Source organism: Euprymna scolopes, chromosome 22 (genome assembly GCF_053919585.1).
Source record: "Euprymna scolopes isolate OS-2025 chromosome 22, ASM5391958v1, whole genome shotgun sequence".
NCBI lineage: Eukaryota > Metazoa > Mollusca > Cephalopoda > Sepiida > Sepiolidae > Euprymna > Euprymna scolopes.
The window spans coordinates 65,595,856-65,619,457 of NC_136503.1; the positions used below are offsets into that span (position 1 = coordinate 65,595,856).

General features: G+C 36.7%; 2 pseudogenes; one reads left to right on the top strand and one right to left on the bottom strand.

Annotated features, from left to right (window-relative positions):
* Positions 1–3,158: 3,158 nt before the first annotated feature.
* On the bottom strand, positions 3,159–3,284 carry LOC145244205 (U2 spliceosomal RNA; annotated as a pseudogene).
* Positions 3,285–14,607: 11,323 nt separating this feature from the next.
* On the top strand, positions 14,608–14,743 carry LOC145244114 (U2 spliceosomal RNA; annotated as a pseudogene).
* Positions 14,744–23,602: the final 8,859 nt, after the last annotated feature.

Consider the following 23,602-nt stretch of genomic DNA (forward strand, 5'->3'; position numbering starts at 1 on the left):
TTATAAAGCATGAATTGAATCCAATAGACGAATACACTATTATGAAGCCGGGCAATTTCAACTTACAAATTCTCTATTTATACACTCATATCAAGATTATAATCTTTCCTTGGAGGCTTGACGCGAAAACTATCGGTTCCCCTATCTCTATATGATAAATAAATTAAATAAATGCACAACATACATCTTTATTCGAAATAAGTCGATATGATCTGCATTGTACTTATTGCCGTCGGCACTTACTAAGTCATTTTAATGCTTGAGCTAATTATTTGTCGAGACGCCAAGGAAAACTAACCACCTATGCTCATTATTTATTCCACTTCAAATAATATAGTAAAAATAGAACACATAATACACTCAGCCGACATTATAAAAGTAATATAAGCATATGTTGTTTTGGTTTTGTTATCCCAATATGAGTTTTTAAAATACCAACACTTCCTCTACATTCAAAACAATTCGGTGTGCTTCCTTTGCAACCGAACAATTGACAATCTTTTCTTCCCAATCTGTATCTTTAACGCAGCTAATTTAGTCATATGCATATAAATGTAACTATATTTAAACCACATGTTCTAACAATCATTAAACACCATTCCACGTTGCATAAACCCCTGCCCAGATAGACACTTATTTGTGTAGTGCTTCATGCACGACCAGGCTAAACTATCCGGGACTACACGACCAATCTAAACACAGCCAAACAAAGCTGGCTCGTCACACACGGCTAGAGGTTGATACGTACCCAAACACAGCAAGCACTCGATACACGGGCAAACTAACCTGACCGCCTCATACACGGATAGCCTGAACAAGCCCAGAATATACTTGACAGACTAAACTAGCCTAGATAGAGTGCTTAACTAAAGTAGCTCTCAGTAGACGGCCAGACACAACTAAATTTCAATACTCGCATACAATCAGCCATCGGCACATGGATAGAAACAGCCAGCAACCATACATTGCTACACAAACCATAATTCCATGCTAAACAAGACACAGATCCATCCATACACTACTTGACACAACAAGATTTGTCTATACAGGCTAAACACAACTAAGATTTCATATTTGGTATGTGCCAAAATACTAAGAAATGGGAGTCTCCATAAAATTAAGACAATATTAAAAAAATTGGACGCGGGGAAAATTATGATTACTTCCATAGGGGGCCAAACATGGTCAAAATGGGTAATAATAGCACTTCTTGGTACATAGAATTAGATTTTGTTGAAAATTAGCCAAAATAATGATCGCATGAATGTACATCTTGAAACATATTTTATCCTGGGAAGAATTTCGTTTCATCTTCAAAGAGGATAAAGGAGTAAAAATGGTGATTGTTTTGTCCCAAATGGAAAAACATAGAATATTACGATTCTGATCATTAGATTTTGCTAAAAATAAACTAAAAGAAAGACTACATGATATACATCTTAAAACGTAATATTTTACACTGGGAAAATTCTGGTTGCGCCTCCGAGGTGGTCAAAAGCGGTGAAAATTGCCCAAAATAGCATTTTTTGATACATCAAATATTTTACGCTTGTTAGATCTTGCTGAAAATTACCCAAAAGCTAAACCTCATGGATATTTATCTGGAAATGTAATATTTGACCTCGGAAAAATTCTGTTTTTCTTCAGGGTGTAAAGTGGGATTAAAATGTGAAAATGCAAACGTCTGGTTTATTTGTTTCTCTGTATTAGATACAATTTTTGGGTCATTAGCATTTGATCGTTTAGTTTTTATATTTTTTTAAATTGTTCTTATTTACTTGTCTCCTCACAAGGGAATAAAAGACACACGGTTGGTTATTAATATGGGTAAATTCTAGCTTCTCAAAAAGAATCACTCTAGATAAGAACAAAAAGAAAAATTGCCCTAGTCTAGAAGTATATACATTTCTGCGTTACATTTGAACAAAAATTGTTTTTAGAACTTATACCTTACACGGAAAACTCCATTGTAAGAGGAGAGGACTCCAATTTCTTCTACAAAACACATCTGCCCAAGTTTAATACTTAGATTCTAAATTATAACGTGAAAAGAGCATCACGCTACAAACTTCTATTTACGAAAAATGTCATTGAATCATTTTCTAGTCTGAATTTAATGAAACATAATCTCTACTTGGTCAGATAACACAAAAAAAAAACAAATAAAAAATAAAAAAGACCAGAATTATTGGAAACCAAAGTTATTGTATAAAATATATTACAATATAATTGTAAAAAAACCTTTATTGAAAAAATACATTTTCAATAAAAGCAAGGTTACATGCCCTTTTCAATAAAAGCAAGGTTACATGCCCTAGGAAAACAATGTAGTATCTCTTCCGAATGTACACATCCTTTTTTCTGTCCTCAGTCAGTGGATGAGAACTCCTTTTATATTAAGGCAATTATTTTCGCTCCCTTCCCTACATAAAATACTTTGTGTCTTATTCTGCTCTCATAGGGAGACAAGTGAATAGGAACGTTGGACTTTTTTCAAACAATTTAACAGAAAGCTCAGTGTAAGAACATAGAATTTTAATAAAAGTTAAAGTAAAATTTGATTATTTATTTCAAAGAAATTTAAAACAGTTTTGGAATTGAAGTATCAATGAAACAACTTAACGGAAAGAAGTCACCGTGAGAGAAAACAAGGCCGATAGCAATTAGTCGCATGCTCTCGTGTAATGGATGAATGAATGCGTGAATGTAGGATTGACATGACATTCTTGAAGATAAACTAAAATGACCGAAAAATGGGATAAAATGGCTTAAATAAAAAAGTAAATGAATTAGAATGGCTTTAATGAACTTAAGAATATCTTGAATGCTAAAAAAATAACTGGAATCCTTCAAAAACAAATTGAATAATCTGAAGAATGACTTGAATGGTTTTGAGCCTGAATGTTTGTAAAGTGGGTGACCATTTTACATTAAATTAATACAGAAAAGTTATCCCCCACTTTATATCACAATAAGTACAGCATGTAGTAAGACATATACTACACTTTGATCTTGGCCAAAAGGCCAAGAAAAGGGTATTTATTTGCTCTCACACCAAGCAAATTAGGCGCAAGGCCGATTTTTAATGTGAGGAGTGAAGGGGAAATGGGGGAACAACTCCCTGGGCAGTAGGGGTGCTGGATAGTGACAATTGGTATGAAGGGTTGCCCCTACATTGACCAAGGTCTTATATGTGGGACTGCCCCCACATATGGTCTTTGCTTGCAGTATCTACCGGAACAGATACTACACATTGATCCTGGCCAAAAGGCCAAGAAAAGGGTATTTATTTGCTCCCCCACCAAGCAAATTAGGCACGAGGCCGATTTTAATGTGAGGAGTGAAGGGGGAATGGGGACCAACTCACCGGGGAGTAGGGGAGCTGGATAGTTACAATTGGTTGCCCCTACATTGACCAAGGTCTTATATGTGGGGTTGCCCCCACATATGGCCTTTGCTTGCAGTATCTGCCGGAATAGATACTACAAGTTCATCTTGGCCAAAAGGTAAAAAAAGCTTAAAATGCTAAGAACAGCATTTATTAACAACAGACCTTTGATCTTAATCAAAAAGGCGAAGCACAAAATGTAACGGACAGACCGAGCGACCGACGGAGTGACTTATAGACTCGTTTGCACGCGACTAAAACGTATTTAAATAATTGTTTTAATTAATCTAAAACAAAATATAGTTTTTATTATTGTCACTGTTGAATGAGGTTGAAAACATGCGCCCTCTATCGGTCGTTCTATGAGATCAACCAAAACAAAATGGCGCTGCATTTGTAATGCATACGTGGGTGGCTGTTGCGTTAGGTTAAAAAGTTGTGTCCCCTATCTGTCGTTAAATAAAAGCAAACAAAACAAAATGGTCTCGCCTGTATAATCCATGTGCCTTTTATTTTGATACAATAAATGCTTTTACAATTTTATTCTGAAAAAAAACACACACACACAAATGTGATTTGATGCTGTTGTATTTTACTACCCGTGCTATTTGTTAAATAGTAGTTACAAGTTAACTTTCAAGTTTTGCGGTATTATTTTCATTAAATTGTTAGGAGAAAATACAAAATATTTACCTATGTTAAATTATAGGTTTCTAAATATTAAAGTTATTATTTCAGCGCGGGTCTATAAATGCAAGAGTACATTTTATTTTTGTCGTATTTAGCTCGTAAACACCACTTTCACAAATTTATTTTTTATTAATAATTAATTTGCTATCTTCTTTTTTTCGTAATTTTTCCATATGTTAGTATTTTTGCCACGACAATTAAAGTGGTGCCTTTTGTTTTACGTGCAATTCAATATTTCGTTCGCTCGATAAATATAGAAACACTAATTGTCTGTTTACTGTAAAAATTGTGTTTTTTTTATTTGATCTAGAAAAATCATCATAGTCTGGCAACTGTGCCACACATAAGTGCCAACCCCGCTTTAACTTACTCATCTTAACTAATCATCCCGTTATTATTACAAAAATGGTTTAAGAAGAGATAATTTGTTTAATGCCAAAATCATTTCACTTTAAAGGATTTATGTAACTGAAATAGGAATTAACGCGGCAATCAAGGAAATTATTCATTTTTTTTCATATAACAAAGATTATCATGATTACACGGCTTTCTAAAATTTTCAAAATTATTCTTTTTATCAAAATTATTATTTTTTTCAAAATTATTATTTTTTTCATTTGAACAAATTTCAATAAATTTGATACATTTTGGTTTCATAAATTGCTTTAAAATGTTGGAGGATTGGCATTAGTATTAATTTTGATTGTTTGGACTAATGCGCTCATCTTGGTAGTTGTTCTTAAAAAAGAATCTATTCCTATTTTGGATTGTGCTGAAAATTACCCGAAAGCAGGACCATATTAATATACACTGTTTTACCTTGGAAAAATTGTGAGACATAAGCCCTGGTAAAATACACCGCTCTGGGAGCTTATTTGTATTTTTCTCATAAAATTCATACTTGTGTCTAGATAGGGGTTTGAATGAGACCAAATTCAAATTAATGCGCCGTTTGCCATGAAACGGTGTTATTAGACTGTTTTACTACTTTGTTTTACATCAGGGTAGATTTTGGCTTGTGTCGATTATATTTCATATTCTCATATACTAATCTTTTATGTATTGCAGTCAATGTTATTCCAGAGCGTATAACAAACAGGTGACAAAGGTATATATTCTAAATTACATGATGTTGACAACATTACGATTTATTCCTGTAATTATGTTGACATTTACAATTATTAACAGTAACTGTTTCATAAAACAAAATCACACGTATATATATATATATATATATATATATATATATATATATATATATATATATATATATATATATATATCCGTGTGTGTGTAATGAATTAAAATCTAATATTATATAAATTCATTTTGTACGTATTTGAGTTTTGTTTCCTCAAAAATTCCGAAACGGCTGAGCCTATCCTTTTGCAAATTTCTCACAAGCTAATCCATATGTCTCGCAGTGTTCCTAGATATGTTTTGTACAGAAATTAACCCGGTAAGTATAGAAAATGTAAAACCCCGATCATCGCATAGTCAGATAATAGTCTGAATTTCTTATGGATTAATAATATTTTTTATAGGAAAATATTTTACGTTACATCGGCAAAGTAAAGTAATTCACATCAATCCAAATAGATTCAATTGTCAACAATTAATTAAAAAAGTAGAACTATTGTCATCTGGAGATATAGTTTAGTGGTAGAGCATTTAACTAAATATAGAATCGCCCCTGTTTAAGCCTGGGTGTACCTCGCCAATTTATCCTATTTTTTTTTCTTATTAATGAGTTCATTTTTTGATTAAATAAAAGATACCATTTAAAATCGCAGCAAACATTTCTTCGTGTGCATATTTTAAAACTACACAAAAATGACTTTTCAGGGCATTTGATTAACGACTTTATCATTGATATTTTTCATAGTTTTAATATTTCTGCGAATTAGTCCACTGATAAATTATTCTTCGTAATATATAATAATCAACAGAGAATTGACCCAATAATAATAGATAAAAAAGCTACATAAAATAAAATATCATTGTAAAGCGTAGTGTTCTAGTTGGCAACGCCGGGCTGAAACTAATATATATATATATATATATATATATATATATATATATATATATATATGTGTGTGTGTGTGTGTGTGTTTGTGTGTGTGTGCGTGCGCGTGTGTGTGTGTGTGTAATTAGTCAAATTTAATAAATATGATGTTGGAATTTACAGAAAATCTATATATGTAAAAATGTTAATCTGTGTGTGTGTGTCTATCTATCTGTGTACATTTCCCTACGCAATAACTCTGTCAATTTTCAGTCTACAGACTCGAAATTTGATATACAGAGTACTGAGATTTGGAAAAATCGTTCTAATCCGTTTTCGGCCAGAAATTTGGCTGTTAATGGGTCAAAGTTTAACGATTTTACCTTTGAGAACTCTATCGAACTCCTCCGTCAATTTTTGGTCTAAACGCTTGACATTTTAGATATAGGTTCCTTGGACATAGATTATGCTTAGTAACTTGATTTGATCCCACAACTATAAATGTTTAGGTGTCAAAATGAACAAAAAAATTGACTGCTTTTTTTTTTGCTCAACATACACCTCTAAACACCTGGGCAACGCCAGGCTGAAATGCTAGTATCTTATAAATAGACTTCATACTTTGTCTGCATTAAGATAAATAAATATTCGGATGAATTAGTAAGTTATGATTTTAAATATTAGCTTCATAATGCTGTTCGATTTTTTTGTATTTTAGAATCCCATATTAAAAAAATGTAATTGCCAAAAAGGTTGATTCAATATCCCGCCAAGTATTACAGTTTGAATAACTTAGGTCGGAAATCGAAACATGCACAGCTAGGTTATTGACTACCACAGTATCCTATCCAAAACACATAAGACTCTTGTAAACATAAAATAATTCCAAAATTAGTTGATAGTAAGTAAACCCCACCAAATATACTCCAGCACAAGAAATTTTCTGTAAAGTTTTCGTTGTTTTCTACGAAGTTATTGATTGAAAGAGTGTAATGTAATTTGCTAATAAGAGAAGACATGTAAGAAAGATAACTCTCCGGGCATCATCAGATACTCGGAATAAATTTTGTTTTATTTCCATCTTGATAAGAAAGGAGCGTATATTTCTAATTAAAGTTCAGAATTCCATTTACCCTTCGGCACAGTATGCCGCTCCCTCAAAATCTGTCTTTTGTTATTTTTCATACGACATTGCGTTATTGGTCTCTTTTTCTCTTACAAGCAAGATCAGTATATTATTATTATTAGTAGTAGTAATAGAAATATTAGCAGAAGAAGTGATAGCAATACTATTTACTCACGTAAAGTTTTACACAGGGCACATCATTATTGAATGTTTACTTACAATAACGGACGGAGTGTCCTGGTGTCTGCGTGGCAAGTTTCCGAAGATTATAAAAAAAACTTCAGTGTTTTAATTATATTGCAGACAGTTTTATATTATCATGACAGTCGATTTTCATTGATTTGTATCTGGCAAAGGGCATTGGTCTTTTTTGGAGTCTGGGCGACAATAAGCCTCAACAAAGTCACATCACATTCTAACAATAGATTGGCATTCTACCTTTTCTTTGTTTCGATTTTTATTTGGAGTTTCACATTATTATTATTATTATTATTATTATTATTATTATTATTATTATTATTATTGTTGTTGTTGTGGTTGTTGTTGTTACAACTCACCAAAAGTCATCACTCGAATATATACTATTAGGTTTTAAAAACATATTGTGGAATTTAAATTTGGATTTCGAATGATTCACTTTAACATAAAGTATTCGTCTTTAATTTATATATCATTTTAATGAGGGGGGTTCGCTTTACTTAATCATTTACCTTATTATCGTTTTTAAACAATTATGTATTCCTGTCCTGTTGGAAAAGTAAAAAAAAAAAAAAAAAAAAAATTCGCAAAATGTTCTTATTTCAATTAAAGCTATGCCGAAAAGCTACTGAAACATCTCAACGAAACGTTTGGTCTAGGAACCACTACTGAGCGCACAGACCAATAGTGGTTTAAGACATTTCGTGGCGGCGACGAGAGTTCTGAAGATGATGAGCCTAGTGTTCAGTAATTGGATGTTGACAACGATTAATGAAGAGCCTTAGTTGAAACTTATCAACGCCGAACTGTTCCTGAAATTTTATCCAAATAAAACATAACGTATACTTTAATGTTATGACCTGTTTAGTCTGTGATAATAGCGTAGTATCTGTGTTAACTTTGGCAAGCAGGGGCAAGAGTAAAACATTATTATTGTTGTAATTGTTATTATTAGTATTATTATTGATTGATTTGAGCGACGGATGGTCGCTGGATCAGTTATTATGCTTAGAAGAATAAACAATTAAATTAGGGAAGAAATTATTGACGTGGAATCGCAAACGGAATGCGAAAATAGTAAATAAATATAAACATTATTTTGGGTTTGGATAAACGAACAACAAGATGGGGACATTAGGTTGGTCTGAGACACGTAATGAGGTGACCTAAGAGAAGAGGTGATGTAGTTACTTTTTGAGAGATTCAGAGAGTAGAAGTTTGATAACTAAAGCGGACAGACGATCTAGACAGGGATGGGCAGACAGACAACAAGGGAGCGAGCTGTAAGAATAGAAAATGTAGACAGAATGCAGATCGTGTGAAAACCAATTGCGACAACTATAATAAATTTATATTATAAAATATAAAGAGTTGGTTTGTGGTTTGTCTCAATTGGATGGTGCTGCTCGATTCATGGTTCGTCATGGAGCAGCAGGAAGATAGAAGAACTCTTCAAGAAAAAAAGTATAACGCATATATTATGCTTCTTATATATGAACTGTAACATATTCTCGTGCGATAAGTCTGATACAACATGACTCAGTCTACGTGTCAATATCATATCCTCCTGGCTAAACAACATACATATGAATTATATTTTTATTATCTCTCCTTTAAAAGAACAATATCTCACATCCACTAGATACCACATGACCCGTTTTAATATATCTCTCTATTAATATAATCTCCTATAATACACAACCACAACTTGCGAGAGATTGCACATCAATAAAAGTTGATAAATGGGTGCGTCCGGAATTGAACCACAACTAAAATGAACGCCATTATGTAGTGTCATGTTCACTTATACGAAACAAGAACGACCCGTTTCTTGAGCGTGTTTTGACGTGCGATGAAAAGTAGTGGATTCTTTCGGACAACCAGCGACGCTCAGCTCAGTTGCTTGACCCCGACGACACTCAACGACACTTTCTCAGAGCGAGATATGCACCATAAAATTTCATGCTGAGTGAACTGCGATAGATTTCATTGATTACAGTTTTTTTAATGCAGACAGAACCATTGCGGCAAAGAATTACTGTCAACAAATGGATGCAATGCGTCAAAAACATGAACAACAACAACAACCACCACCACCACCTATATTAGTCAACAGAAAAGGACCAATTTTTTTCCACGACAATGCCTGAGCGCATATTGCTAAACCGACGATACGGAAGTTGAACGAATTTGGCTACGAAACTCTGTCTTTCCCGCCATACTCTCCAGAATTCTCAGCTAGCGACTACTGCATTTTCAAGCATCTCATGAATATTCTGCGCGAGAAATACTTCAAATACCTAAGCGAAATCAAACATGCATTCAGCGATTTCACCACTAGAACGCAAGATTTTTCACCTTACAAGAATAAATACATTTTTTTTTGCGTTGGCAAAAGTGTATTGATTCTGGTGATGCTTATTTCGACCAATAATTTTTTGTTCAAAACGAGATATGTTCATCCGAATTTAAAAGATAAACACTGCGAAAACTTTCTTGTCAACATCAGAGTCATGGTTTATTGGCTAAATTACTTGTAATATCTATAATCTATTTGTCAACAAGAACAACAGACTAAAGTTCTATATTATTTCGCCTCCTTATATTTTCCAATTCTCATTGTTTATATTTTACTTGCTACTTGATGCAATCTATTATTGTGTAAGTCCATTCTCATTGATCATAATAAAGTGTGATCTCTTGGCTTGTATTTGGTTACCAGTTTTTAGTCGCGTGCAAGCGACTCTATAAGTCACTCAGTCGGTCCGTCAGGCGGTCGTTTGGTCTTCAGTCTGTCGGTAACACTTTTGTGCTTGACCGGTTTGGTTAAAATAAAAGGTCTGTTGTTAATAGACGCTGTTCTTTGCATTTAAAGCTTTTATTGGCCAAGATCAAAGTGTAGTTTAACGGGTGTAAACAAAGACACCATGGTGGAAATCCTCCTTGACTTGAACATTCCGGCAAGTTATATATGCAGGTGGAGTTTTGCCATGTTGGCATTCTGCTCCCGAGAGAGGAGGATGCAAAAAGACTGACAAGGACCGAACACAGAAGCAGGAACATTCGGCTCCAGTCAGTATACTTCGCTGGGAGAAACACCACTGCCTCAGTGCTGAACGTCCCGTGCTACATGACCGGAAAACAAGTCGTGGTCATACTGAGTCAGTACGGTGAAGTGGAGGCAGTCGCCCCAGACCGCGGTAGACGCAACGTTTTGACCGGGGACTACAAAGTTCGGATGGTCCTGGGCAAGGACAGTTTCGACAACGTTCCAGCCATGCTGAAGTTTGGAGAGCAGACCATGACACTGATCGTGGAGGGGAGAAAACCTCACTGGTGGCACTGCCAGTTGAGGGGACACATGGCCAAGGACTGTCCTAAAAGGCAACCAGCCGACTCCCAGGGAAACGTCCCCACAAAAACACCCGCCAAAACCCCAGCAGAGGTATAAGCCGAAGCCCCAGCCGCAGCACCAGCCGCAGCCCAAGCCGCAAGCAATTTCAACCTGGCAGCAGAAGCGAGTTGGGCAACGGTCATAAGGAAGGGCAGACCCAGAAAAAACCTGCCCAAACCAATAACGACCAAAACCCAACCCGAAATAACCCCGATGGACACTCAGGCGCCCTCTTCCTCAAACAAGAGGAGGCTCGAAGACTCTGAGGAAGAGATCGCGTTGGAGGGTCTAGAGACAGCCACAGACACAGAAGAGACAACATCAGTGGCAACAGTCATCAAGAGAACGACGAAGAGGAGGAAAAGCAGGAGATCCAAGGGAGGCACCCCCGCCCCCAAAGACAATATCCAACCAGCTGAGGCTGAACCCCCAAATCCCACTCCCCCAAACAACCAGAGCAATGCCCCTTTCCCTCCCCGAACCCCCAAGAACACTACCTCGCAATCCATCCACAGAAAGGTCGAGTAATGATCCCAAAAACCACCTCCCCCGCCACATACACCCAACACCTGACAACCCCTCCCCTACTCCCCCTGCACCCACTCCCCCTCCAGTCAAGGAAAAACCCACCCTAACAATCCGCACGGAGCGGACAAAGAGACTCCCCGTTCCTTCCAGGAGGAAGGATATGTGAGACTGGCCCTCTGCAGCCAAAAACAGAACTGAAAGGCCAGCAGAAGGTCCGTTATACAAAGCTAAATAACTTTCTCTACGTCGGTGGCGATAATGTTACCGACCCAACCAAGTGCAATGACGCTCCCTTGTTGACCACATTTATTAGAGTCAACAAGGATTTCAGGACTGAGGCCCTCTGAGCCTGGATAGACGCCGCGAAGATGCAATCCCAGGCCAGTAGCTGGTGGACACAGCGCATCCTTCGCTAAACAATTTAGTTTTTAAATGTTAGGGCAGAGTCCCTGTATATATTCACCCCTCCTTCTACAGGGCTTTAAAATTAATTTTCCCCCAGGACGTGGGAGGCGTGGCCAAGAATGGAGTGCCCTCTGCAGACTTACTGGCCGGAAGCCTTGGACAGGCCTGCCACGTCCTCACTCCCCGGGGACTTCAGGCCCGTGTGTGACACTGAATAAGGTAGGTGACTATGGCTTTAAACTTGGCTACTGATAATGTGAGGGGCCTCAGTTGTCAAAGCAAGGCCGCGCGCGTGCTGAGAGATCTGGTGTCCCTCGAGATAGATATTGCCGCTATACAGGAGACCCACTTTATTTGTGACGGGGATTGTCAGGTGCTTGTGAACGATTACGATGTTTACTCAGCATATGACAATACCTACAGTCGTGGAATCTCTTGCTAGTAAATCGCACCCTATCAGCGTCGGTGAATGTTGTTCACACAGGCGGGGACGGGCGGGCGATTGTCGTCGATGTTGCAGTTAATAGCAGTGTGTTTCGAATAATCGCAGTTTACGCGCCTAATTCCGCTGTGGAGAGGGCTTCCTTCTTTCGACGGGTGGAGGGCCGTATACAAGATCCAGAGAGGGTAGTCTTAATGGGTGATTGGAATGCCATCCACTTTTTAGTACACTCAGACCATAAACTAGAGTTTGACAGCTGTGATGGTGTTGTCGCAGAATATGAGATCGTTACTGCGTTGAAGCAGGTCGGCTGCAACAAGTCCCCGGGGCTTGATGGTCTACCCTACAAATTCTACTTGAGGTTGTTGCCCATGTTGGCCCCCATTCTGAAGGATATGTTCAACCATTTGTTTGTTCAGGGATCCATCCTTGTGCAGGTGACCAAGAGTGTGATCACATTGATGAGGAAAGGTCAACGGCATGGTAGGGAGGAAGATTTAGACGATTTCAGGCCCTTGACTCTGCTAAACACAGAGTTAAAATTTTGGTCAAGGTTCTTGCGAATCGGTTGCAGGTTGTCATCACTGACTTGATCGAACCAGACCAGAGCTCTGCTGTGAAGAGGAGATCGATTCAGGAAAATCATCATCTGATACGCACGATAATATGACGGGGATTTCGTTGGAGGAGGTCCGCTCCCAGTGGAGTTGGGCGCCATGAATGGACTTTCTTACAAATTCGGAATTTTACCTTACCTGGCGACTTGTCCGGAACGCACTGCCCCTCCGCGAGGAACTAAACCGTTACAATGAAGAAACCCGGGTCTACTGCCTGCGCTGCGACGAAGACATGAGAGAAACGGCCGGTCATGCCTTTTTCCGCTGCAGCAGGCTCAAGACCCTCCTAGGGTACGTCAACGAGGTAACGGCTCGCATCAATGCCAAGCGCTGGCTTGAACTCGACGAATCATATTTTGTGGAGAACATTAATCCGCCGTTGCCTAGGGAGAAAAGAATGTTTTTTCTAGTGATACTAGCAGTAGCGAGGATGGTCATATGGATCACACGCCTCAAGCGAGTCCGCGAAGGGATATCTGTTCCGGATAGGGATCTGATCGTCTACTTTAAACATCTGCTTACAGTAAAGAGCAGATGAAATTGGAAGAGATTACCTAGATTCGCCTTTCACAAGAGATGAGTGCATGACGCTAACTTGTGCATCCGACGAGGCGCCAAGTTTGAATTCGTGTTACCACCATAGGCATGGCACATGCGGTACTGGGTCCTACGGAGTCCATCCCGCTACGTTAGACAAATAAAAAGTAAAGAGACTTTTGAGTGGCGGTACAAATGAGATCCTGTCCTCCGATTGTTTGTTTTTAGGCACTAGAGAAACTTCCGAGGCTACCCTACCACTACCCCCTAACTTTTGTGTTTTATCAATACCTGGTCAACCCCTACTCGAAGGTCGCCGCCTAATATATATATACCCCTTCTTTGTTTTTTAACAATCTATTTATTTTACTCCCTACATCCGATATGAATTCTCAATCCCCATTAGGGATCTCCCCGCTTGTTTTCGATGCCCCGGAAAACAGTAGGCGATCTAACTACTTAGATTAGGGAGGGACCTTACTAATAATGCACTAGGAAATTTTATTTTTTGTATATTTTTTCTTGATTTCCCACTCCCCAACACGAACTGTTTTTCTTCCAAATTCAAGAACGTTTTATGTTCCAGTGAATTGGACTTTTTTCACACACACACACACACACACACACACACACACACACACACACACACACACACACATTTTCATAAAAAATGCGCGCACGCACACACACACACAGAAATTGTATGTTTTTGCAAAAAGGATATATATATATATATATATATATATATATATATATATATATATATATATATATATATATATATATCCTTTTTGCAAAAACCCTGGGGTTTTCATTAGTTAGTTTAGAGTCCACAGAGTGAATAAGGTATTGTGGTAAATATAACCAGTCAAGAGTAAAGTCGCCAAAGAGTCCAATTTTTACTTTAGTTACAAAGACCTTGCAACACTCCCCTCCTCATATCTTATAGGGCCTTGTGCCTAAATTTGTTTTGTCTTTTGGAGATTTTACTTTTTAAATTTTATATTGGAATTTTTTTATTGTAATTTTTTCTTTGAACGAAATAAATAAATTAAATTAATTAAAGTGTAGTATCTGTTCCGGCAGACACTGAAAGCTAAGACCTTATGTGAGGCGACCCCACATATAATATATTGGTCAATGTAGGGGCAACCCTTCATATCAATTGTCACTATCCTGCTCCCCTATTCCCCGGGGAGTTGGTCTCCATTTCCCCTTCACTTCTCACATTAAAAACGGCCTTGTGCCTAATTTGATCAGTGGGGGAGCAAATAAATACCCTTTTCTTGGCCTTTTGGCCAAGATCAAAGTGTAGTATCTGTCTTACTAAATGCTGTACTATTTTTTGTAACTTTGTGATATAAAGTGGGTATCCTTTTTCTGTATCAATTAAATGTAAAACGGTCACCCACTTTACAACCAGTCAGTTTCTAAGCTATTCGAGGCATTCTCTAGATCATTCCTGTTGCTTTTGGAGGATTCCAGTTATTTTTTAAGCATTCAAGTCATTCTTAAGGCAATTCAATTCATCCTTAAATTCGTTAAAGTCATTCTAAGTCATTTACTTTTTATTTATTTAAGTAATTTTAGCCCATTTGTCGGTTATTTTAGTTTATCTTTAAGAATTTCATGTCAATCCTACATTCACGCATTCATTAATTACACGAGAGCACGCGACTAATGGCTATCGGACTTGTTTTTATTTCACATCACATGGGATTTCAAGTTTTTTATTATTCACCACATTTTGTTAGTTTGCATGTTAAATGTAAAGATCAAAACATAGAAGCCAATATACTGGCTTTTCCCAGTTGTATTTGGTTTTCGTTTCTTTTAATACTCATTTACGATATTTTAGTATGATGTTATTTATTGCCTCGTTTCCTTATTTGTAGATTTTTTTTATTTACGCATGCACTGTGTTTTGCCTATCGAGTTTTACATAATTTGTTCTGATTGGTGGTGTTTCTCTGTTGATGTGATTGATAACTGTGTTCAAGATTTTATCGTTCGTCCTCTTGTTCGGTTTTACGCATTATCAACGCGACAAATTTACAAACTACTTTTATCGAATCATTTTTAGTTTTACACCATTTAAATCTTATTACTGTCGTTAATGCGTCGGGAATCGATATTCCTTTATTTAGATCCTTACTTTGTCTATAAACAATGAAAGTTACTCTGATTTCGGCAGATCCCGGCTACACAATTCTCTGCTTTCTAAAAAAATATCGAAAAATTGACTGAAATCATTAATATCTTCACCCTAAACTGGGCACGTTTCTACAGGAGGGTTCACTTTTTTCGCCGATATTTTTGAAATTCATCCTCTCCTTTCGATTGTCTAGCCTTAATTTAAAAAAAAATGTCACTTCCGGTTTGGCGGTGATCGTAACATCATAGAAGTCAGGTTTTTCCCCTGTTCTTTTCCTCCTTTGCGGTACGGGTTCGTGCTTGCCTTCCTACTACCATTTTTTCTTCCTTAACATATTAATTATTATCGAAGATGTTTAGAATCTGACCATTAACAATTGAATACACTATTATATATATATGTTTTATCTTTATTACCGTTTTATCTGTCTAGTTACACACGTTTCGGTTATCGAATCGTAATACCGATCCAGTAACTTTGTCAGTTTTACAGAAATGTTTATTATGGTTGGAAAAACCACTACACTAACCCCCACAAACCTCTAATTGTTGTAACGCTTAACTATGTTCAATCTCCATCCCCACTTTTCCCCTTTTTCCCCCTTTTTTCGATGTTTTCCACTTTTTCGTGCTTCTTCCAATATCATTTATCCAACGATAATAACCATTTCTGTAAAGTCTGACGATGTTACTGGATCGTTAATACGATTCAGTAACCGAAAAATGTGTAACTAAATAGATAAAACGGTAATAAAAAAGAAAACATATATTTGCTCTGCAATAGTATTGATCATTTCATTCAGGTTTTTACTATTTTAGCTATATACATATCTTCTTCTCTTCTATTCTTCTATCTTTTCTTCTATCTATCTTCTTCTTCTCTTCTATATAAATAAAATTGACTCATTTTTCCCGCCTGATTTTGACATTAATAGGATTAAAAATCAAGATATTTCATGCAAATATAATATGCACAAACGGCAGAACAATATCTGAGGTGTGTTATAGGCTTATTATTTCTCAAATTCCTCGATAATCTTAGATTTCTATACTTTTTCTGCTGAGAAGTCACGGCCAAAATCGGTTAAGATCAATGGAAGTGGTAAAATGTTTTCTCTCTAATAAATTCCTCCTCCCCCTGCCACCACTTAACACCGTTTGGCGATCATTCACAAGGAACAGTTGAGAAGAGAACACCGGTTTGGCTTCATAGTTCTTTCATATGAAGTTATTTAAAATCACTAAACTAAGCTGCAGTGCTCTGTGGCGTAGTGGTTAGCGTGCTGGACAATTCACATTATATTTTCACGTTCGCGCCGACCTACCGTAGTCGTTTTTTTTTCCTAAACAACTGGAATGGACTTTTCTTGGTGGCCGAACTGTTAACGTTGCAGATGTTTTTGTTTTTTTTCACACTTTATTTTCCTACTTTTACTCATGATCCTTCCTACTTACCTACCACAACATTTTTTAAAACTCCCCCCCCCGTCCCGGAAACAAACACTCGGGCAACGCCGGGTACCCCCGCAAGTATATATATATATATATATATATATATATATATATATATATATATATGTGTGTGTATATATATATATATATATATATAATGGAAACGTAGTTAATATGCAACATTGCTGGTAAAATATAAAAAAAAATGTTAAGAAGGCAATAGCAATGCAGGAAATGGGGCATGGAAGGAATGTGATGCATGAATAACACAGAGGAACTAAGGACGGTTTAGTTATTTTATTATTTTCCCAAATATGATCGTACTGCTTGATATTAGCGTAATGGTCAAAACCTAAAACATGTCAAGAAGTCCATATATATATATGTATATATGTATATATATATATATATATATATATATATATATATATATATATATATTAACATTCTACAAGTAGAAGTAAACCATTGGGGGGAATAGGGATTGCTATAAAATTTCCGTATGGGAACAATTGCTTCAATTGACGTTTTGAATCATTCAGTTGTCTCAATTGCTCACTGTTCAGCAGGAAGAGAAAAAATATTTCCCTATGGGTCATGTCTTATAAGATCTCCGAATACTTCCCAGCCAGCCTTTTTATAATATTTCGTTGTTTTGAACACTGGCTCTTCAGGTTGGAGTCTAGAGTTTAGGGCGATTTCGATCATTATCATTGAATGATCAGCGTTCTCGAGTGAGCTGTCAGCATTTTTATACAATCATCGGGAACTGTGGTCAAAACAGATCTAAAAGTGATGCGTGTTGTTTTTGCTGGTCAGGGAAACGGGCTGGAAACGTAACAATTTCTGATAGGGAGTGAGATATAGCGAAGCTATGTGTTGTGCTGGCCGCTGCGTCTGTGTAAGTAGAGAATCCAAGCCAGTTTTTGTGGTGGACATTAAAGTCACGAAATACATGTACTTGTGCGCTAGTGTCGAGGGAGAGGGTTGTGTCTATGCTGGCAGATACTTTTTTTTATTATAGTACAGTCTTGGGTCAAGGGAGAGCGGTAAAGAAAATAAAAGTAGCTAATGGTCTGTTGTATGTTTAGTCTAAAGCACATAAAGAATTGATTTTCCGATTCTAGGTTTGTTTCTCTAGTCAAGGGGGGAGTGTTACGAATGTAGACTCCAAGTCCGTGTATATGTCTGTCAGAGTCCTTACGGCAGAGTGGGAGATAGCCAGGCATGTTAAAGTAGTTAGAGGGGATGGAGGAATGTAGGTTAGTCTAACTGAGTGCTAAGATATCCGGAGTATTTGTTAGGAGAAATGCTTCAACATCAGCTAAATTAGTTCTAAGCCCATGGATGTTCGTGAATGCAAGCCTCGAGGGAGGAGGCAAGTTTGATTTATTTGCCCCTAAGCCTGGTGTACGCTTATTTTTTTATTGTACTGTCATCATGTTTTTAAAGAGTTTCAGTCAGTTAAGGGGGGGGTTGAACAAGAGGTTATGCAACACAAGTAGATCATCAGCTGACTTTTCTTCAACTAGGACTGTGGCCTCAGGAAATCCCACCAGGGATGAGTGCAGGGTCCCTTTCCATGCGCGACATGGCACTACAAAAATCCTGATATTATAAAACTGTTGATGGAGCAGCCACTCTAAGCACTACCAAAAAGTTTGGGCTCTTTTACTACCAGTCGGAAACAGCAGCCAAGAACTGTCAATCCGGTACCTTAAACCCATCAGAAAAAGGTCAACCCAATCTAATTGCTCAGGCATATGTAATACTCAAGCACTCCCAAGTGTCAAGTTTTGAAGGGTGGGATGTCGGGAGTGGAGAAAACGACGTCCATTGCCCTAGACAAGAAACAATATCTACCACTGTGTGTTTTGTCGAATCCCTGTGATAGCGTCTCTACGCCTGACTAATAGGCAAAGAAGGAGTATGGAAGCCGGGCGATAGACAGAGCCTTTCTACTTCTTAAGCAGTTTAGGTTTGCATACCGGTAATTTGTTTGAGTCACCAGCTCTAGGAAGGTTGTCATCAAAGACTGGGCAGGCCTCCCTCCCATTAGGTTTATTTTCAAAGTTTTCCTTCTCCTAGAGGGATGATCTGGGAGATCTACTGGGTCCATCAGCCATTTGAGGGGATGCTCCGCACCTGGGTCCTAATCCACGTATTTCTGCGACCACGTGTGCTTAGTTAATGTTACATGGTTAGTTTATAGAGGTTATATATCTAATGAAAAGATACACTCCTCAAGGTGATTTAGGGACATTGCTATTTCATTGTTACTAAGGAGAAAAAAAACGCATGCGGAAATTGTATAGCAACTATGTGAGCAGGCTTGTTAGAAAGGCATTAGTGTAGATTAACACTTTTATCTTTAGATTTTTACATTTTTTTAAATTTATATGTTGGCTTAGGTACAGGATAACGTTATAGTGTGAGTACGTATTAGGAATTGAGCTAAGAATTTTGCCCAGTCAATGTATTTTTAGATTACAGGAGGGTCAAGATGTAGGTGGAGTACAGTACGGGTATAACTGAAGGTAATTTATGTCATGGCGTATTCCGTATGTATAATTAAGTAAGTAGATATTTGGGCAAGTTTTCAGTTGATGCGAATAGATAGAAGTTGTAGGTGTTCGTGTGTTTCTACTATTGAAGGAAGATAATTTCAGTTTTCATTTAAGAGTCATCGAGCGTTTTGCATAACAGGGAGTATGGGATTTGGTTTTGTATTAATCGTAGCAAAACCATCTAGGAGGAGGCATTGTTATGTAATGAAGATCGCTTTGCATCTGAGTGCATACATTGGCTGGTAAGTACAAAACTGGATAGGAATGAACCCTAATGCATGTCTTAGAGGTAGACATGTATAGATGTTTAGTGGTGACTGTTAGGCGGTTAGCATAAGAAGATTAGGAGCTGGAGCCTAAGGATTCCATTACTAAGGCCTGTGTAATGTAAAGTTTTAATGGCAGCTAGAGGGGGGAGCAGATTGTTAGCTTTCAATAGACGGAGTTATTAACTTACAGAATACAGTAGAGTTTCATTAAGATTTAGAGTTTCAAGTAATATTTTAGCTTGGGAAACAGTAAAAAAAAATATTTTTCCATATTTAGCATGCTGGTTAGACAAACGCAGTCGTCTTGGAGTTAAACAGAAACAATTATTACATGGTGAATCGGAATTCGTATTTATAGGCAGTCATTAAGGTCAGGGACAAAACATTGTATCTATACAGAAAATAGTCCTAGTTACGCAGCTAAGATCACTGTACATGTCAGTTACAAAGTTACGGGACAAGATCAAAGTGTAGTATCTGTCCTGCAGATGCTGCAATCAAAGACCATTGCCCTTGCGGCAATCTTCTAGTCCATGTAGGGGTAACCGTACATACCAGCGTGCAAATCACTATCCAGCTCCCATTCCCCACCTCTCGGGAGCTGATTCCCTTTTCCCTTCGTCCCTCTCTCCACATTAAAAAACGGCCTTGTGCCTAATTTGCTCAGTGGGGAAGCAAATAAATACAACAATAAATCGGCCTTGTGCCTAATTTGCTCGGTGGGGGAGCAAATAAATACCATCTGTTCTTCAGATGCTGCACTTCTATTTCTTGTTCTCTTTCGGTGGAGGAGAAATCCTTCACGACTGAGACAATTTTTATTTTTGTACCTTTTCTCCACGTTAAAAAACGACCCTGGTGTCTAACTCTGTCCCGTGGGGAGGCATAGTAAATAGGTACAAATACAGTTACAGTTAATCATAAGCTATACCCAGTGATTTGGTAAATATATCAACAAAGCCTCTTTATTAATACAAGCGAGCATATGGTAATTGTAAATATTAAGTATATTACTTAAAGTTCTTCTGACTTCTACGGTAGATAAAATAAATCCATATTTGTGCTAATTTCGGAAAATTTATCCTGCCTAAGCTTCCTTAGTTCAGAGCGTGGAATTAATCATTTATTTAACCTGGGAGCGAACGTTGTTAATGTTTTGCTGTGGGATAATTTGAAATTAAACAAGGAAACAAAAATAAAGACAAATGAATATATAAATTATTAAAATACACATAATTAAAAATTATCAAATGAAATAAGAAATTTAAAAGAGAAGAAACAAGAAAGTTAGTATTTTTTAGGATGAGGATGGATTAGTATAACACTTATCTTGCCACGAGAACCATGGCAATTCCAGTACAACGGATAACCATATTTGGTGGAGGGGTGGAGTGATTTTTTTTGACTGGATATTATTCGTGTTTGTAACTATTTATAGGAGATAAATTCATTTTTCGAATTGAACGCACATGCGTATATATGTTAATTTTACTTTTTTGTTTAGCTTTAAGTTCTTCTGACTTCGACGGTAGATGAAATAAATCCATGTTTATGCTAATTTCGGAAAATTTATCCCGCCTAAGCTATTTTTATCTCTAACCTTCCTTAGTTCAGAGCGTGGAATTAATCATCTATTTAAGCTGGGAGGGAACTTGGTTGGTGTTTTGCTGGGGGAGAGTTTAAAACTAAGCAAGGGAACAAACATAAAGACAAATGCATATATGAATTATTAAAATACACATAATTACAAATTACAAAATGAGGTAAGAAATTTAAATTATATATATATATATATATATATATATATATATGATTTTTCTTATGGGCTTTCATGACAAATTTCATTTCATCAACCGACGGAGGAAATAATTTATTATCATAAATATTATAACAGATAATTTAACATTCGCTTATAGAATGTCACCGTTTGTTGACAGGTGTCCTTGTTGTTGACGCCACCTGCTCTGTTTTTAGCGGAGGATATCTTAATTAAATTTCGTCTTTTTAATCAATAAATAAATAATAACTCCGTTGTGCTTTCCATATTATCTTTCTAATTGAAATATTTTGCAATTACCTCAAGGAGAAACCGAAAAAGAGAAGGACGAACGTGAACGTGGGGATACGATTTCTCGCACACGACTTTCGTTTTTGATTATAATTTTACTGTTTGTTTATGTTTGTTAGATTGTTTATCAAAACATACATTTTTATAGGGAATTCTTATTTTACAACTATGCTGGGGGATTTGACTTGTCATTTTTTACATGCCATGAATGTACTTGTGCATGGTATCTACACTTGCATTACAATCTGCATCTGACGAATCTAATCTGCTAAGAGATGCATATCTGTTGATTTGAACCAATATGAAAAAAAATGAGTTAAGAGAAACTTTAACTCTAACCCCAACCCTAACTAAACCTTTTACCAGTAAACTAAATTTAACGCTCAAAGAAAAGATCGTGCTGAATTTAAACAATTAATAAATTAGATGTCGCTTAAACACCACTAATCTCTTCCGACGAATGGAAAGTTCAGAGTACCAAAATCATATCAAATATCAACCTTTGCTGTCAGTCAGCAGCACGCTGATGACTGACAACAGATATTAATAGTTGATAAAAAGAAATGGGTCTAAACTCAAAAAAAAGAAATCGTTACACATTTTGTACATCCGTTTACTTTTTAATTTTGAATTTTAAACCAGTCCGCATGCGCCAACAATCTTCAATGCTTCGGTTTCGATTCTAACTGATGCCACTTAAAAACTTATGTTTTTGCTTTTGAAATCACGATTTTATTATAATATATACGAAATCTGGACATATCAAAATATAATATTTAGACGTATTTTACGCTCGGGCAATACCGCCCCTCTACTAGTCTAATATATAAAGAGCTATATGCGTGCATGTCTGTGTGCTCCCATATTTTCAAACTCTGTTCCGTCTGCCTGCTTCCCACCGAACTACAACTTGGATGTCTTCAAGTCCAATGTTAACAAATTCCTAATGAACTGCCCCCTTAAGTAAACACTTCATCAAATCTCAACACTAACGTAATGTACTTGCAATAACCCCTATCCCTGAGTGGCTTCCGGGCCTTCATAAGTGGTGATCACTGTGTAAAAAAAAAGTAACTAAAATTGCAGAGCGACGTTAAAGGCCTCAAGTCATTTGATACATATACGGGCTGTTCTTTTATGGGTCTCTAGATGGTCAAAATATTTTGAAAGGCTCAAAAATGAATCAGAATTGAAAAATCGATATGCATTTTGTACATTAAACTTAGATTGATTTAACTTTTTCATTAGTTTATGTCCGTGTATCGGTGGTGCAGTGCTAACGTCACCAGCTTCAAATACTACTGTTTTTATTCTAGCTGATGATACCCAAGTACTTTTTGTTTACTTTTTAAAACGCAACTCTCTACAAATATATACTAAATCTGGATATTTTCAAATACATATTTAAACGTATTTTACGGCCGGGGGAAAAAAAAAACAGGCGCTTGTGTTCGCTAATCATAATCTTATATATAAAAGGCTATATATACCTGTCTGTCTGTTTATCTGTCTCCAAAGTTTACAACTCTATCTGTTCTGAAACTTGAATGCGCAGAACAGCGCTAGGAACGTCAAGTGATTCAATTTTATATAGATCCTCATTTTATGGGTGGTTAGCTAGTTTAAATAATTTTAAGGGATCAAAAATTGATCAAAATTAAAAAAAACACACCGCTATACATTTTGTACATTAGTCTTTGGGTATTTTTAATTTTTAATTTTAATCACTTCATATGCCTCTCACATTTGTACAGTTGTAACA